The sequence below is a fragment of the Vombatus ursinus genome, unplaced genomic scaffold, assembly GCF_900497805.2.
Source record: "Vombatus ursinus unplaced genomic scaffold, bare-nosed wombat genome assembly UNPS02014942.1, whole genome shotgun sequence".
NCBI classification, from domain to species: domain Eukaryota; kingdom Metazoa; phylum Chordata; class Mammalia; order Diprotodontia; family Vombatidae; genus Vombatus; species Vombatus ursinus.
In genome coordinates this window covers 8,549,245-8,561,712 of record NW_020954720.1, presented here as the reverse complement: position 1 = coordinate 8,561,712, position 12,468 = coordinate 8,549,245, and positions in this window count along the sequence as shown.

Sequence of the window (12,468 nt, the reverse complement as noted above, 5' to 3'; positions counted from 1 at the left end):
TATAGCCTATCTGAGATTGTGTGCCATCTTGCGGATGGAGGAGGAGAGAGAGAGGGAGAAAATTTAAAACTCAAAAGCTTATGGAAGTGATTGTTGATAAATCAAAATAAATTAATTTTTAAAAAGGAAAAAAAAGAAATAATGCTTGCTGACGGTTTTAGGTAGATGTTTCTTATCATTTTAAGGAAAAATTCATTTATATCTATGCTTCCAAGTGTTTTTAATGTGAGAAATGATTATTGATGATCATAATTTGGGGGGAGATTTAGAGCTTTACCCTTTATCTAAAGCCCTTTAAAAGTTCAGAGTTCTAGAAGGATATTACTGAAAATGAAATTTTCTCTCCAAGATCTTGGTCAGACCCCATCCTACCTTGCAAGGAATTTAATTTAAGGTGGGGAAGTCCACTGTGTTCTACTCAAATGTGGATGGAGAAAGATCTTTTTGTCTAGATAGCCCAAGGCTGAGAGCCCCTGTGAGAAGAGTATATAAACCTTGAGCCCGCCTCCACAATTATGTTTGGTTTAAGACACACAGACAAATGACCTGTTAATAACCTGTTGACCTTATTAATAAAATGATTAAATTACCTAGAAACTATGTATCTCGAACCTTTTTAAACATCACATTAATAGGAATGAGTGTTTTTTGTCAAAAGCTTTTTCTGCATCTATTGATATAATTGTATGATTTGTTACTTTTGTTGCTGATATAATCAATTATGTTAATAGTTCTTCTTATGTTAAACCATCCCCGCAATATTTATAGCAGTTCTCTTTGTGGTGAAAAAATTTATAAATTGAGGGGATGCTCATCAATTGGGGAATGACTAAATAAGTTGCAGTACATGACTGTGAAGGAATATTATGGTGCTGTAAAAAGTGATGAGCTAGTTGATTTTAGAAAAACATGGAATGACTTGAATGAAATAATGAAAAGTAAAATGAGCTGAACCAAGAGAATGTTGCATACAGTAACAGCAATATTGTTTAAAGAATAACTGTGAACAAATTTATTCTGAGTATGATAAATACTCAAATCTGCTACAAAAGACCTGTAAAGGAAGACGCTACCCACCTCTAGAAAGATCTGATAAACAGAAATATGTAGAGTATTTAATTTGTATATTATATATAATTATATTTAAATGATATATTTATTCAAAATACAAAATATATTATATAAAATATAAACATAAAAATTATATAAAATACAATTATATAAAATATATAAATATTTTTTATATATTTATAAATCTGTGTCAGATGGTGGCTTTCTCTAGTGTGAGGTGGGAAGGAAGGAAAGGAGGGCAACAGTTTGGAACTTAAAATGTAACCCAAAAAATGAAAAAAATTGAAATAAAAAAATAAGATTTGCAACGCACTGTATAAATATGAACTTAATTTATCTTCAAAACAACCCCGGGAGGCAGGTGCTATTATTATTATTCCATTTTACATAGATGAGGAAGCTGAGGAAAAGATAGGTTAAGTTAACTAATGAGTGTCTGAGGACATACTTGAACTCAGATCTCCCTGACTCCAAGTCAAGCACTCTACATCCATTGCATCACCTAGCCTAGGGAAGAAAGAACCCTATTAGTACTTATTTGTAACTTCTATACTTTTTTTTTTAGGTAAGTTTAGGACAGGATAGGAGGAACCTTTTAAATTTTCAGGATGTTTCTCATTTCCTTAGGAAACTTCAAATGGGATTGCGCAAGTCACGCAAGGAATAAGAATCAGAACGCAGATTTGAATCCAAAACCACCAGCGTACAGCTATGCTTTCCACTATGCCATGTCCATCTCCAAACATTCTTAAAATCATTTTCCTTGGTAGAGAAGGCAGAAGCAAAAGAAGAGTTGAGTTATGCCTCTTCATCCTCCATCATCTGTACAGTACCAAATGCTCTCTTCTAATCCCCACTCCAGCTAGGCAAAGACTATGAATTCTGGCCTCTCCAGGCCCCCATATCCCCTACCAGATACCCTCTTTTTCTTCTCAATCAAGCTGTGTCCTTCCTGCCATCAGTACTGTTGTCCAGGTTTCACCTGATCCAGGAAGATCCTGAATTACTTCCCTTGGCTCCATTTAGAAAAAGCTTTCCTGCTTTGCCAGCTCCCAATATGGTCTTTCTAAATAGAGTGTGGCAAGAATATTTCCCAATTTTTGGTAATTAAGCCTTTGCAAATTGGAAACCATTCACCTCCCAATGACTTCACAAGCAGCTACTTCAATTAGTACAATCAGGTTTTGGATGTAGCTGTGGAGATAATTTGAAAAATTTCTTTAGTAAATCACAGCTGTAAAATGCATAGTAAACACCTTCTAAAAACTATCACAGTTTTGGAATTATGAAGAATATGTACTGTCATGAGTTTTTACATCAGGAAATTTTCTATAGACAAGAAATCTATCCATTTTAATTCATGATTTAAATCAAGATTTACACCTATTATATTTATACATAATAATAATACTACCAATAATCGCACTTACCATATCCCAGGCACAGTATGTAAAGGCCTTACAATTACTATCTCATTTGATGCTCACAACAATCCTATTCTAGTATGTATTTCTAGCCATTGTGTTTTATGATATTTAGGGGAGATATCCTTATTTCCTCTGATTGCAAATTATTAAGTATTAGAAATCCATCAATAAACATGTATTAAGAGCCTACTATGTGACAAGCACACTGTTAAGAACTGGGAATACAAAAAGAAGTAAAAGACAGTCCCTGCCCTCAAGGAGCTTACAATATAATGAGTTTTCTAAATCAGATTTTCTACTTCCTTTTATTTCCCCTTTGCCCATATTTACAATGAGCACTTTTGACTGACTTTTCTTGATCTCTCTCAAGTCATATCAGGGCTGCTAAGTGGAGCAGGGGATAGAGAAAAGGACCTGGAAGAAGGAGGACCTGAGTTCAAATCTGGCCTCAGACACTTACTAGCTATGTAATCCTGGGCAAGTCATTTAACCCTGTTTGCCTCAGTTTCCACATCTGTAAAATGAAGGAAATGGAAAACTACTCTAGTATCTTTGCGAAGAAAACCCCAAATGGGGTCAGGAGGAGTTCAACACTAGTGGAATGACTCAACAACAACAAACCATATCACAAATTGGAATCATGATTCCTTTTTCAGTGATAACAACATAGATAGCTTGCACAACTACGCGAAACTGGAAAACTCATTAATCAGATTATCAATCTACTGCACTGGCAGAAGATAGTGGAACAATTATTTCCTTCTTTTGGATACCATAATATTCAGTAATATCATATTAGCTTTTTTGGTTACTATGTCACATAGTTGGTTCAAATTGTACTTGCAGTTCAATGAAACTCCCAAGTTTTCTTGTCATGAGCATTATATGGTGCAACATACCAGGAAGAAAGTTCAAAGGACAGGAAAGACCCCATGTTGGAAAGGCAAGGAATCACAGGCAGGAGTTAGGTCAATGGTATTCACAATAAATTCACTCTGGCTCTCATTGATTGGCCAACAGTAGATCCCAGCCCAAAGCTTAATTTGATCACTGTTTGGACACTGATGGTTCTGAGTGAGTGTAAATAGCAATTATTTCTGTTTTGGCCAGATTGATTTTTTTTTAAACTATGTAAAAGAGGCCATTCTTTGCCTCATTTCTTACCTAGCCTTAATCACTGAATGGGCATTGCTTCAGATAAACTGAGACCTAAGGGTTAAAAAGGCCAAAGTCTCCCCCTGCATCAGGGCCATTTGCAGTGGTCCTGATCTACATTTTGCCACTGGACCAGATGGCTCTGGAGGAGAGAGTGAGGCTGGTGACTTTGCACAGCCCTGCCTCCCTTAAATCCAATTCACTTGCAAGTCACGACATCACCTTCCAGGTGTTACGGTTCTCTTTGAGAATGAAGGACAAGTAACAACAACAAAGTAAGGAGCTAGTAGAAGCAAATTCTGAGTTTCAGTTTGCTTCATCTACTACATCTGGTGGCCAGAATTCCTTGTAGACAGCCAGGTACTCTCTTGTTACCTTAACATCTCTTGGGTTGTGATTCTCTGACAGACATTTTTGTTCATAGGACATCTTGTAGACTCACTCCCTCAGTTTACATTCCAGGGAACAGAAGCTCAGAGAAACAAAGCAATTTGTTGAAAGTCATACAGGGAATAAGAATCAGAACTCACACTTGAACCTGTGTCCTCTGAATCCAAACCCACCAGCGCACAGCTACTCTTTCCACTATGCCATGTCCATCTCCAAACATTCTTAAAATCATTTTCCTTGGTAGAGAAGGCAGAAGCAAAAGAGGAGTTGAGTTATGCCTCTTCATCCTCCATCATCTGTACAGTTATTCTATCCCTTCTCTGATCATCCTCCTGTCCCCAGTTTAGCTCAAAATGTCCTTTTGTTGAAGTATTTGTCACAGGCCCTACTTCATTCTGGCCTTCAGCGTTATTGACATTATTCCTGGACTGACAAGACCATGCTACTATTTTTTTATTCATTCTCAGTTACCTGCCCTTGCTTCTATCTTCTTGAAGGGTCTTTTTAGAAACTAAATTGTTCAGTTAGTTACCTATGCATTCACACTGTTTTCTAAACAGCCCCCTTTCTTTCTCATTGGAATCATTTGAATTTGTGTTATTAGAATTTCATCCTTGAATACAATTCATGCCTCTTGAGATTTAGAACACGAGTTCCTACTCTCTTTTACTGTTGAAATTCAATATCCCAAAATCAAGGGGTGTATATCAGGCTATGTCAACCCCTATCCATCACTAACTCTAATTTGTACAGCTCTTATTTCATATTATGGCATTCTATGGTGTTGCAGGTTATTTGAAATAGGAAAAAGTGGGTTCTGATTTCATTATGTTCTTCACGTACCTCATTGGGTAAAGATGATTATTACCCCATATAAAAATGGAACCATAAATGTCCAATTTCTCTGGGTTTGGGATTGAGGTGGAAATTATTTAAAACAAAACAACAACAACATCAACAACAAAAAACTCTAATATCACTTAAAATTAAGGATCCTTGAAATATTTCAATTAAATTGTCAGGATAGGTACCTGTTCAATGCTTTAGCTGATGACCTTCATGAGCATTAAGGGCCTCCCCTTCCAAATGACTCTCTTCAAAGTTGGCCAGGATGTTCTATGGGTGACAGACAGTCCATCACCTAGCTCATACACAAAACCTTTCCTGCTTGTGGAATCTGACGGAGCTGCTGTATTACAGTATAACTTTCAAGAATTCAGGGTCACCTCCATATCATCGAGAGGCATGAATTAGGACTTCAGTATAGTTACGTATTAGATAAATGACTGAAAAGTCTCATGTAAAGCAAAACATCATATATTAAATTATACTTTCCAATTGACCTCTATTATAATTTCATAGCTGAATTCCCACGAGAAAAAAATAGGCTCAAAATAGATTCATAACATTGTACAGCTGGAATATAATAATTTAACTACAGAAAACCTTAACTTTCATTTCAAGGAACACATTGACTTTGTCAGTGTCTTTCTGTAGTTAGTTTTCTCCCTAAAGACAGAGAAAGAAGAGTAAGGCAGAGTTGCTTCAGTTCAATTCAGCAATTATTTACTGAACCCCCATTAAACATAAAGAACATGTCAGGTATTACAGAAGAAATAAATGACATGGATCCTGACCTCAAGTAACTTATATTAGAGTTATAATCTGCATACTAATTAGAAGCATATAGACTACAAGCAAAATTCCCAAGTATAATAGATTGGGGCTGAGTTAAAAAAACCAAATTCCTAGGGGCAGCTAGGTGGTGTAGTGGATAGAGCACTGGCCCTGAAGTCAGGAGGATCTGAGTTCGAATCCTGCCTCAGACCAAACACTTGACACTTACTACCTGTGTAACCCTGGGCAAGTCATTTAACCCCAATTGCCTCACCAAAAAACAAAACAAAACCAAATTTCTTAGTCATTTTTTTAAATAACTGGGACGGCATTTCTTCATAGAAATAATATGAATGAGCTCCCAGGTTAGACTAAAAAAAACTATCTAGCCCCTAGAACAAATAAAATACTGTCCACTGGCAATGAAAAATACATAATTAAATTCTGCTAATTAAACAAAAGCAATAAACTTTACCAAGAATTAGACTTTTTTAAAATTTATCAAACTAGTACTTAAGAAAAAGTAGCTTAGTTAGAAGACAATAAACAGGTCTACAAACTTGCTGAAATTCTTTCATAGGCTTTACGGAATGATAAAAATAGTTCTTTAAAAAGTTTAATTTCAATTAATTACTATGGCTTCATTTTCCTAGACAGATGTACCATAGATGTAATACCTTCACGATTATTTATGATTAGGATGTATACATGCACACACAAATACATGCACACATGCATGTACGCATGCATCATGCATATGTGTATATAAATATATAAAACAAAGATACTGCTTAAAGCTGAATTATCTAAGACCACAGAAAGGAACCTCAGGGGACATCTAGTCTAATCCCCTCATTTTACAGATAAGGAGAATGAGGCCAAGGGAAATAAGGTAACTCAAACTGTGAACATATAAGCACAAGGAAAACGTAGGCAGAATAGTGTATGCATGGAAGTGGTAAGGAAACAACTCTGGATCACATAGTTCCTATTTCTTTCCACCAGGTGATAACACCTATTCATTACAACCTCGTTGCTATTGGGAGTAGAAGGGGAAATAGCATATGTGACTAGCTGTGTAACCCTGTCAACAATCAATCAATAGTCAATAAAAATTTATTATGTACCTACTAAGTACCTGGCACTGTGCTAAGCAGGAAGGATTCAAAGAAATGCACAAGGCAGTCGCTGTTCTCAATAAGTTAATAATCTAAAGGAGGAGGATAACACACAAAAAGCAGCTGAAAAATATGCGGGCTAGGAAGAAGTTACCCGGTGCTGAGGTGTGATGAAGTCCTGAAGCCCAGGTGGGAAATGATCCCAGGAAGCAAAAGTTTCAGAACTGATTTCATCTGGCAGAATGATGGGTTTCTGAAGATCATGACATTTAGGAAAGTAGCCAGGGTACCTCCTTTCAAACTGGGGATCTGGGAAGAGGTCCAAGATGTCTACCCCACCCCCACCCTCTCCAACCAAAAGGAGAGGGAGACCTCACTCCCAAGGCAGGGAGTGCTTTGAAGGTATGAGTTTAAGAGTCAATTTCATCTTGCAGAATGATGAGTTTTTGAAGATGATTAAGTCCAGGAAAGTGGCCTGATCGGAAATGAATCTGGTAAGTCACTTAAACAACTCTCTGAGCCTCAGTTTCCTCATCTGTATATTCAGGATAATAATGGCAACTTTTCACAAAGTCATTGTGAAGATCAAATAAGAATGTGTGTGTGTGTGTGTGTGTGTTATTGTTGTTCATCCTTCATTCTGGAAGAGGATCAATGAAATCAGGTGGGTGCTGTCTTCGAGTCTGAGGCAACACCCACTGAGTGAGTAAATGCTAGGTAAGAATGCAGGCAAAAGATGGCCTTGTTTGCCTTCACAAAAGAGTCAGTCTCCCAGGGGAAGACCCTCAGAGTTTCTGGCCAGAATAAATTGAAAACCTAAAAGCACTACATAAAGTCTAGCTATCATTACTACCATTATTATTATGATTATTATTATTACTAGTATTATTACAACTACCATTACTCCTGGAAGTTACAAGGTACAGAGGTTAGAAAGCTGGCCTCTGGGTCAAAAAAGATGTGGGTTCTGTCCCTATCTCTGACACATAGAAGCTATGTAACCCTGGTTACATAGTGTGAAAGTTATTTCACCTATCCGTGACTCAGGCAATTAAGCCTGCAAGTTTCAGACCAGGTCCTGATCTACATTAATAAAAAGTTTCTTCACTGGAAATACCTTATATAAATTATATATCTGTATCAAAAAATACAAACACACACACAAAATACCATTTCTTTTTTGGGGGTTAGCCAATGGAGTTAAGTGATTTGCCCAGGGTCACACAGCTAGTAAGGATAATATGTCTGAGGCTGGATTTGAACTCAAGTCCTCCTGACTCCAAAGACGGTGCTCTATCCACTGCACTACCTAGCTGCCTCAGGAATATCATTTCTTAAAAGCTCTCCGAATACATTCAATTTTAATTAGACATCAATTAATTATTTCTGTGTGTAGATATCAATGTCTTCAAAGAGGGATCTATAGCCCTAAGCCTACAGATGGGGATTCCTGAAAGTTTTATGTTGATGAATTGGACCATGTGCACAGGAAAATAATGTAAACTAAATCCATCTTTATTTTATTTAATGCCTAAATACAGTGTGGCCACAGGAAGTTAAGAAACCTAATCTCAGCTCTTCAACAAACTCCCACTGTGACCTTGGAAAGGTCACTTTATCTCTGGATTTCTCTTTATCTGTAAAATAGTGGAATTAGATTAGGTAATTTCTAAACTCTCAAGACTAAGTACAATGTTCCTAAGACTCTAGGTTACTATGACACAGATTTTTTAAAAGCACATTATAATTAAGAGTTGGCAGAGACCTGGATGAGATGAAAATTCTGATACTACTACCTCTGTGATGCTGATTAAGTCACTTAACCAATTAATCAATATTTTTTTAAGCATCTACTATGTGTCAGGAACTACTAAGTGCTGCACCACCCTGAGACTCAACCTCCTCATCTATAAAATGAGGATAATAAAACTTACACTACCTTACCTTATAGGGCTGTTAAGAGGAAAACATTTTTTAAACCTTAACGTTCTAAATAAATGTGAGTTGTGACATATACATACATATACACACACACATGCATAAAGTGAACTTAACGCCCTCAATGATGGGGAGTGGTTCCTATAGGTTTTCTCTATTAAGCTATCCAGAAACAATACATTTTTCAGTCCTGTATTATTTAAATACAAAGAGAAGAAGAGTATGATCTCAAAGAATTAGTAGCTATAATCTAATTTTATTTAATTTAACTTCATTATACTTTTTTTCTCAGGTCTTTGAATAATAAGACTTCTCTTAATAAATCAAAACAATTAATACACATGCATAAAATAAACAGAACAGTTCATATTTGGCTTTTCATGTTAGAAAATCAGATTTTGTTATCAAAGCTCATTCCTCATAATGGATCCTTTTAATTTACTAATCCCCTGTGATCAAAGATTTAACATCAAATACCAAGGCACAAACTAGACACTGGATCAATATCACTTTGCCATCTCTTGCCGCAATTACATAAAGGAATGAAAGCTTAACCTTGGAAATTTCTTTTTCATCTGCAGAATTTTCTCACAATCTTAGTACTCAAAAATAAAATAAAATAAAGTAAAATGCACTAGTTTAACTACTTCCTCAGCAAGGAAAATACCCCCATCTAAACTACAAATAGCATCTAAACCTTTTGGTCTTTTCATTCAACTAACCCCTGTAACAATAACCATAAGCTCAGACTGGTGATGCCTCTTTCCGTCTGCTTTCATGTCTCAGTGGTCACAGCATGCATGTTTGTCAAGCAGTCAGGGAATCTCGACAGTTCCTGAATCTTTAGGGTATCAAATATAAAATGACATTCTCTTGTGTGGGAAATCCCAGGGCCTGATGCCATGTCTTAAAGAGGTTTGACATGCTGGGAAAGAAACACCACTACCACCACTTCCCAGTCCCCCTCCCCACTCCTGCTCCCCCAAAAAATCCCTTGCTAAAGAGGCTAGTAATCCAGCCTGGCTTTGGTTCTAAGCTTCTTTATTATAGCCTTCATGTGAAAGAAATGTTACCAGTCATAGTCATATTCTCTGAAATAAATACCTTCACACACAGTAGGTGCTTAACAGGGAATGGCTAGATAGAATGGAAACATGACAGGAAGCAATTTCAAGGGCTGGCTTTAGAGTATAAACAAAAATCAATTTGGTGATAATCTAAGAGAACGTGAAATTCTATACAACTGAGGAAAAGTAGATTCTAAGGAGATGGCAGCAACGCTGTATTAGTGTAATATTTATAGTGCAGTGGAAGGATCTTTGTTTTGGGGATTCAGGAGAACTAAGTCCTTAATCCCAGCTCTGTCCCTACCAGGTTGTGTGAGACCTTGGCATCTCACTTGACCAACCCAGGTCTCAGTTTCATCTGTCAAACATCTAGGTTGGACAACTGGAATAGTAGATAGACAGCTGGTACTGGAGTCAAGAACTGGATTCATATCCTGCTTCTGTGACTCTGTACAAGTCAGCAAATCCCTCTATCTCTCAAGCAACTCTAACACTGTCAATCATAGAACAAGTGTCTCCTTGAATTGGTAGAGGACGTTTTCAAAGGCAGGTCTCTATGCCAATGCAATCACAATCTCCCCCAATGCCCCCAAAAGAGTGTTTAGGACTAGATCACAGATTTCAAGCAGAATTCAACCCTAAAAATGGCTCTCCTCTATTCATGGAAGAGAAAAATGAGGTGCACTGATTAAGGAACTGGTCCAATATGTTACAATTAAGAAGAGCTAGGATTTGAATTCTGGTTCTCTAGCTCTTACTATAGTGCCTTTTCCTCTATCATTATGTCATCTCTAATCTTTAATATCATAGGGCTAAAATTCCATGATCACATGCTTCCTTTTCCTTATGGATGAGGTCATCATGAGTAAAAAGAAACCACAAAATTGAAATGAAGCAATGCTCACTCCCATAACGGAGGAAATTAACGCTGTGGTCAGAGTCAAGGGGGGAAAAAAAGGAGCTCTACCTCCTGAGATTTACAGGCACAAGAAGGGAGATTTGTGGGGATGAAGAGATGAGACACGCACTTAATGAAACATGACGTTTCCACAAACCATGAATGGCGCGGGAAATGGCACAGAATTTCAAATACTGCCACAACCTTCCCAATTTTCAGGAGAGATAGCTGGTGACTCCCACGGCATTTGATCTCCATCCACACTCAGAAGCCTCGTGGGCTTGCTGGTCACCAAATGTTAACACATAACCACCCCAATCACAAGGCAGCTTCAGGCTACAACTCTACATGATAGAGAGAGAGAGGAGAAGTACAGAAAAACTATCAGAACTCTAAACTAAACTCACAGCCCTAAGATGCTCCCTAAGATCCTAAGGCTGCTCAGTGATGGAGTGGCCACTTGTCTCACTTGATGGCCTCCTGACACATTTCCTATTGGGAGTCAGGGGAAAAGGAGAATTGCATAATAGGTCCAATTGTACTCAATCTAATCTATTTCATGCTGAAGGGAACATGAGCCCTGAAAGCTGGTCCTAGTCTACATGTTCAGTTCTCCACAGGACTGTTTTAAATGCATTCCCCCTTTCCAGTTGTCTGACATGTTATTCTCTCCTCTACTCTACATTCCTACAACACTGTCCAACTTGCATGACACTCAATCTCCTGGCTCCATGCCTGCAATGTTCTCTTCCATTAGGTACCTACCAGCTTGTTTCTGTGCTGTCTGTCGCACTAGAATATAAGCCTTCTAAGAGCAAAGATTATTCTTGCCTTTTTTGTTTCTGTATCCCTTGTGTTTAGCAAAGTACCCAGCACATAGTAAGCACTTAACAAATGCTTGTTGACTTGACGATTGACTAACCAGGGTAATTAACAAATGTTTTCAGAATTGGAACAGTTGTCTATAAGCTCTGTTCCCCAAATTCAGATACAAAGGCACTTAGAAGAGTTTACATATCATCACTCTACAGGACTGTCCAGAAGTAAATGAATTTCATGCACGAGTGGTCCTTCAAGAAATACTAAGAACGACTTAAGCCTTTCACAAACGATGTTGGGTAGTCCTTGCATTCTCTGAAATCAAGAAAGCAGGCCAAAGACTACCCAACAGCGAAGCAGAAAGCATGGACATCAGCAGTAAGTCTACCAAAAAGCTTCCAACAGAATGTAAGTTCCTTGAAGGCAAACAATATTTTGTTTTGTTTTTGTATCTCCGGTTCCCAGCACATAGCAGGTACTTTAAAAATGTTTCCCAAGTGAATGAATGAATGAAGTTGTGTGACATCAAATTCCAATCCAAAACGGAGGTCAATAAAGCAGAGATCATCTTCTTTCTAAATGGAATTGGGACATACTAAAATCTATCTCAATGATAATAATTTCCATTTCGATAGCACTTTGAAACTCGAATGAATGTTATTTTCGTGACCACTCTTGTAGGTAGTTCAAGCAAGTACAGTATTTATTTTACACAAGAGGAAACTGAGGTTCTGAAAAGTGAAGTGACTTGCCTCTGACAATAAAGAAAGACAGTATCGGGGGCAGGTTTCAAACTCAAGTCTTCTGACTCTTGTCTCATGTCTAATCCACCACTCTATGTTATTTCTCAGTAAATCTGACCTTTTCATTCCAACACCCTTTAGTATAAAATGACAGAACTATAGTGCAGAAAATGGACTGCTGGGGCCAACAGACCACTTTAAGAAGAAAGTAAATAATATCCAACT